Source organism: Phyllobates terribilis, unplaced genomic scaffold (genome assembly GCF_046119375.1).
Source record: "Phyllobates terribilis strain yellow unplaced genomic scaffold, ASM4611937v1 Scaffold_9__5_contigs__length_417890890, whole genome shotgun sequence".
Taxonomy (NCBI): domain Eukaryota; kingdom Metazoa; phylum Chordata; class Amphibia; order Anura; family Dendrobatidae; genus Phyllobates; species Phyllobates terribilis.
In genome coordinates, this window is record NW_027362769.1 from 26,165,991 (window position 1) to 26,171,697 (window position 5,707).

Consider the following 5,707-nt stretch of genomic DNA (forward strand, 5'->3'; position numbering starts at 1 on the left):
TATAAGCTTCCTCATTTCGGCTGTTTTATGTTCTTCTCCTTATTCTCAGCCTCCACCACCACTATACCACCAGGTTGACCGTGGTCCATGTTGCCATTATTGAAAGTTCCTACGTCCTTATTTTTGTCAGCTTTTTCTTGGAAGGCATAAGCAAAGACTGTGGGAGACCCACTCCCCAATAATGGGAATAATAATATTTTTAAGATGCTGTACTATATGGCTCTTGTAAGGGGCATTAAAAGCGTCTTGTTAAGCTACTGCGACCTCCACTACTTTTTTGAGAGGCATTAAAAGCGTCTTGCTAAGCTACTGGGACCTCCACGTCTCTTCTGAGGGGCATTAAAACTGTCTTGTTAAGCTACTGCGACCTCCACGTCTCTTCTGAGGGGCATTAAAAGCATCTTGTTAAGCTACTGGGACCTTCACTTCTTTTCTGAGGGGCATTAAAAGCGTCTTGTTAAGCTACTGCGACCTCCACCACTTTTCCGACGGCCATTAAAAGCGTCTTGTTAAGCTACTGGGACCTCCACGTCTCTACTGAGGGGAATTAAAAGCGTCTTGTTAAGCTACTGGGACCTCCACGTCTCTTCTGAGGGGCATTAAAAGCGTCTTGTTAAGCTACTGCGACCTCCACCACTTTTCCGAGGGGCATTAAAAGCGTCTTGTTAAGCTACTGGGACCTCCACGTCTCTTCTGAGGGGCATTAAAAGCGTCTTGTTAAACCACTCTGAACTCCACAGCTCTTCCAAGGGGCATTGAAATGTTGTTTTTAATTAACTCTAACCTCCACGACTCTTCGAACGGGTATTGCATTTCCTCCTAATTTTTGGCAGCTTTTGCTTGGAAGGCATAAGCAAACACTATGGGAGACACACTCCCCAATAATGGGAATAATGTTTGTAATATGCTGCACTGCATGGCTCTTGTAAGGGGCATTGCAAGTTCCTCCGTCCTAATTTTTGGCAGCTTTTGCTTGGAAGGCATAAGCAAATACTATGGGAGACCCACTCCCCAATCATGGGAATAATGTTTGTAATATGCTGTACTGCATGGCTCTTGTAAGGGGCATTGCAAGTTCCTCCATCCCAATTTTTGGCAGAATTTGCTTGGAAGGCATAAGCAAATACTATGGGAGACCCACTCCCCAATCATGGGAATAATGTTTGTAATATGCTGTACTGCATGGCTCTTTTAAGGGGCATTGCAAGTTCCTCCGTCCTAATTTTTGGCAGCTTTTGCTTGGAAGGCATAAGCAAAGACTATGGGAGACACACTCCCTAATAATGGGAATAATGTTTGTAATATGCTGCACTGCATGGCTCTTGTAAGGGGCATTGCAAGTTCCTCCGTCCTAATTTTTGGCAGCTTTTGCTTGGAAGGCATAAGCAAAGACTATGGGAGACACACTCCCCAATAATGGGAATAATGTTTGTAATATGCTGCACTGCATGGCTCTTGTAAGGGGCATTGCAAGTTCTTCCAAATTAATTTTTGGCAGCTTTTGCTTGGAAGGCATAAGCAAATAATATGGGAGACCCACTCCCCATCATGGGAATAATGTTTGTAATATGCTGTACTGCATGGCTCTTGTAAGGGGCATTGCAAGTTCCTCCATCCTAATTTTTGGCAGATTTTGCTTGGAAGGCATAAGCAAATACTATGGGAGACCCACTCCCCAATCATGGGAATAATGTTTGTAATATGCTGTACTGCATGGCTCTTTTAAGGGGCATTGCAAGTTCCTCCATCCTAATTTTTGGTAGATTTTGCTTGGAAGGCATAAGCAAAGACTATGGGAGACACACTCCCCAATAATTGGAATAATATTAGTAATATGCTGTACTGCATGGCTCTTGTAAGGGGCATTGCAAGTTCCTCCGTCCTAATTTTAGGCAGCTTTTGCTTGGCAGGCATAAGCAAAGACTATGGGAGACACACTCCCCAATAATGGGAATAATGTTTGTAATATGCTGCACTGCATGGCTCTTGTAAGGGGCATTGCAAGTTCCTCCGTCCTAATTTTTGGCAGCTTTGGCTTGGAAGGCATAAGCAAAGACTATGGGAGACACACTTCCCAATAATGGGAATAATGTTTTTAAGATGCTGTACTGTATGGCTCTTGTAAGGGGCATTGCAAGTTCCTCCGTCCTAATTTTTGGCAGATTTAGCTTGGAAGGCATAAGCAAATACTATGGGAGACCCACTCCCCAATCATGGGAATAATGTTTGTAATATGCTATACTGCATGGCTCTTGTAAGGGGCATTGCAAGTTCCTCCGTCCTAATTTTTGGCAGCTTTTGCTTGGAAGGCATAAGCAAAGACTATGGGAGACACACTCCCCAATAATGGGAATAATGTTTTTAATATGCTGTACTGCATGGCTCTTGTAAGGGGCATTGCAAGTTCCTCCGTCCTAATTTTTGGCAGCTTTTGCTTGGAAGGCATAAGCAAATACTATGGGAGACACACTCCCCAATAATGGGAATAATGTTTTTAAGATGCTGTACTGTATGGCTCTTGTAAGGGACAATAAAACCGTCTTGTTAAGCTACTGCGACCTCCACCACTTTTCCGAGGGGCAGTCAAACCGTCTTGTTAAGCTACTGTGACCACCACGACTCTTCCAAGGGTCATTCAAACCGTCTTGTTAAGCTACTGGGACCTCCACGTCTTTTCCGAGGGGCATTAAAACAGTCTTGTTAAGCTACTGTGACCTCCACGTCTCTTCAAAGGGGCATTAAAAGGGTCTTCTTAAGCCACTCTGAACTCCACAGCTCTTCCAAGGGGCATTGAAATGTTGTTTTTAATGACCTCTAACCTCCACGACTCTTCCAACGAGCATTGCATTTACTCCTAATTTTAGTCAGCTTTTGCTTTTCAATGCAAAGGTGAAAACTAAGCGAGACCCACTCCCCAATAATGGGTAGAAGGTTTTTAGTATGCTGTAATCCACGTCTGTTTCAAGGGGCATTGCAGTTCCTCATAATTTTTGGAAAGCCTTCCATTCACTGCTTAGGCCAACAGTATACAGGAGACCCAGTTGCTATAAATGAAAAAAACGGTTTAGTTAAGGCCCTCTGACCTCCATGTCATTTCCAAGGGGCATTGGAGTGCCTCAAAATTTTTGGTAGGCATTGCACTCACTGTATGCCCTATAACTGTGTAGCAGAACCGCTCCTTTTGTTACAGAAACATATCCTACAAGACATATGTGGTTGACTGGCCTGATATTGATGTGAATGGTCCCTGTTCCTCCTGCTCTTTCTCCTTTGCCACTACCTCATCCATCATTTATCACCTGAAGCTTTGTTTTAACGGGAGTCATAGAACTGGGATAGTAGCAGGAAAACATCCAGCAATCCTCGGAGGAGGTAGGATATGTGCCAAAACGCTGACCACCTCAGGCCTAGCCGCTACTACATACATGCACTTGCATTCCAAGAAAACAAAGCAGATGCTAACTTCTATCATCATCATCATGGTCCTCACCTTGGCACTCTCAACTCACCTGATGGAGAAGCCAGGGCCCACGGGAGGAGTCTGGTACTCTGGTGGGCTCGTCCAATGCAGCCCTAAAGGAGGCCGGGCTAAGAAAAGTGTGTTGGGGTAAGTTGACAGGAGAAATAGGGGCGGCTGAGGACCGTTTATGGACACCCGGCTGCCCCCAGGCGGCTGGGGACCGTGTGTGGACACCCGGCCGTGGGGCAGCTGGGGACCGAGTATGGACACCCGGCCGCCCCCTGGCGGCTTGGGACCGAGTGTGGACACCCTGCCGCCAGGGCGGCTGGGGACTGAGTATGGATACCAGGCCGCCAACGCAGCCATGACGTTGTGGCCAGATTCCACCTCCACATGCCTAAAAGGCCCAATTTCAAGTGCAAGCAAGCAGTATGGTATTGCAGCCTGGGGGTGGGTGGGTGGCAGGCTGCACACTTACGCTTGCATTCCAAGAAAACAAAGCAGATGCTAACTTCTATCATCATCATCATGCTCCTCACCTTGGCACTCTCAACTCCCCTGATGGAGAAGCCAGGGCCCACCGGAGGAGACTGGTTCTCTGGTGGGCTTGTCCAATGCTGCCCTAAAGCAGGCCAGGCTAAGAAAAATGTGTGGGGGGGATGTTCCAAGGAGAAATAGGGGCAGCTGGGGACCGTTTATGGACACCCGGCTGCCCCCAGGCTGCTGGGGACCATGTGTGCACACCCGGCTGCGGGGCGGCTGCGGACCGAGAATGGACACCCGGCCGCCCCCTGGCTCTGGGGACCGAGTGTGGACACCCGGCCGCCAGGCGGCTGGGGACTGAGTATGGATACCAGGCCGCCAACACAGCCATGACATAGTGGCCAGATTCAGCCTCCACATGCCTAAAAGGCCCAATTTCAAGTGCAAGCAAGCAAGCAGTATGGTATTGCAGCCTGGGGGTGGGTGGGTGGCAGGCTGCACACTTATGCTTGCATTCCAAGAAAACAAAGCAGATGCTAACTTCTATCATCATCATCATGCTCCTCACCTTGGCACTCTCAACTCCCCTGATGGAGAAGCCAGGGCCCACCGGAAGAATCTGGTTCTCTGGTAGGCTCATCCAATGCTGCCCTAAAACAGGCCGGGCTAAGAAAAGTGTGTGGGCGGATATTCCAAGGAGAAATAGGGGCGGCTGGGGACCGTTTATGGACACCCGGCTGCCCCCAGGCGGCTGGGGACCGTGTGTGGACACCCGGCCGCGGGGCGGCTGGGGACCGAGTATGGACACCCGGCCGCCCCCTGGCGGCTGGGGACCGAGTGTTGACACCCGGCCGCCGGGCGGCTGGGGACTGAGTATGGATACCAGGCCGCCAACGCAGCCATGACGTGGTGGCCAGATTCTGCCTCCACATGCCTAAAAGGCCCAATTTCAAGTGCAAGCAAGCAGTATGATATTGCAGCCTGGGGGTGGGTGGATGGCAGGCTGCACACTTACGCTTGCATTCCAAGAAAACAAAGCAGATGCTAACTTCTATCATCATCATCATGCTCCTCACCTAGGCACTCTCAACTCCCCTGATGGAGAAGCCAGGGCCCACGGGAGGAGTCTGGTTCTCTGGTGGGCTCGTCCAATGCTGCCCTAATGCAGGCCGCGCTAAGAAAAGTGTGTGGGGGGATGTTCCAAGGAGAAATAGGGGCGGCTGGGGACCATTTATGGACACCCGGCTGCCCCCAGGCGGCTGGGGACCGTGTGTGGACACCCGGCCGCGGGGCGGCTGGGGACCGAGTATGGACACCCGGCTGCCCCCTGGCGGCTGGGGACCGAGTGTGGACACCCGGCCGCCGGGTGGCTGGGGACTGAGTATGGATACCAGGCCGCCAACGCAGCCATGACGTGGTGGCCAGATTCCGCCTCCACATGCCTAAAAGGCCCAATTTCAAGTTCAAGCAAGCAAGCAGTATGGTATTGCAGCCTGGGGGTGGGTGGGTGGTAGGCTGCACACTTACGCTTGCATTCCAAGAAAGCAAAGCAGATGCTAACTTCTATCATCATCATCATGCTCCTCACCTTGGCACTCTCAACTCCCCTGATAGAAAAGCCAGGGCCCACCGGAGGAGTCTGGTTCTCTGGTGGGCTCGTCCAATGCTGCTCTAAAGCAGGCCGGGCTAAGAAAAGTGTGTGGGGGGATGTTCCAAGGAGAAATAGGGGCAGCTGGGGACCGTTTATGGACACCCGGCTGCCCC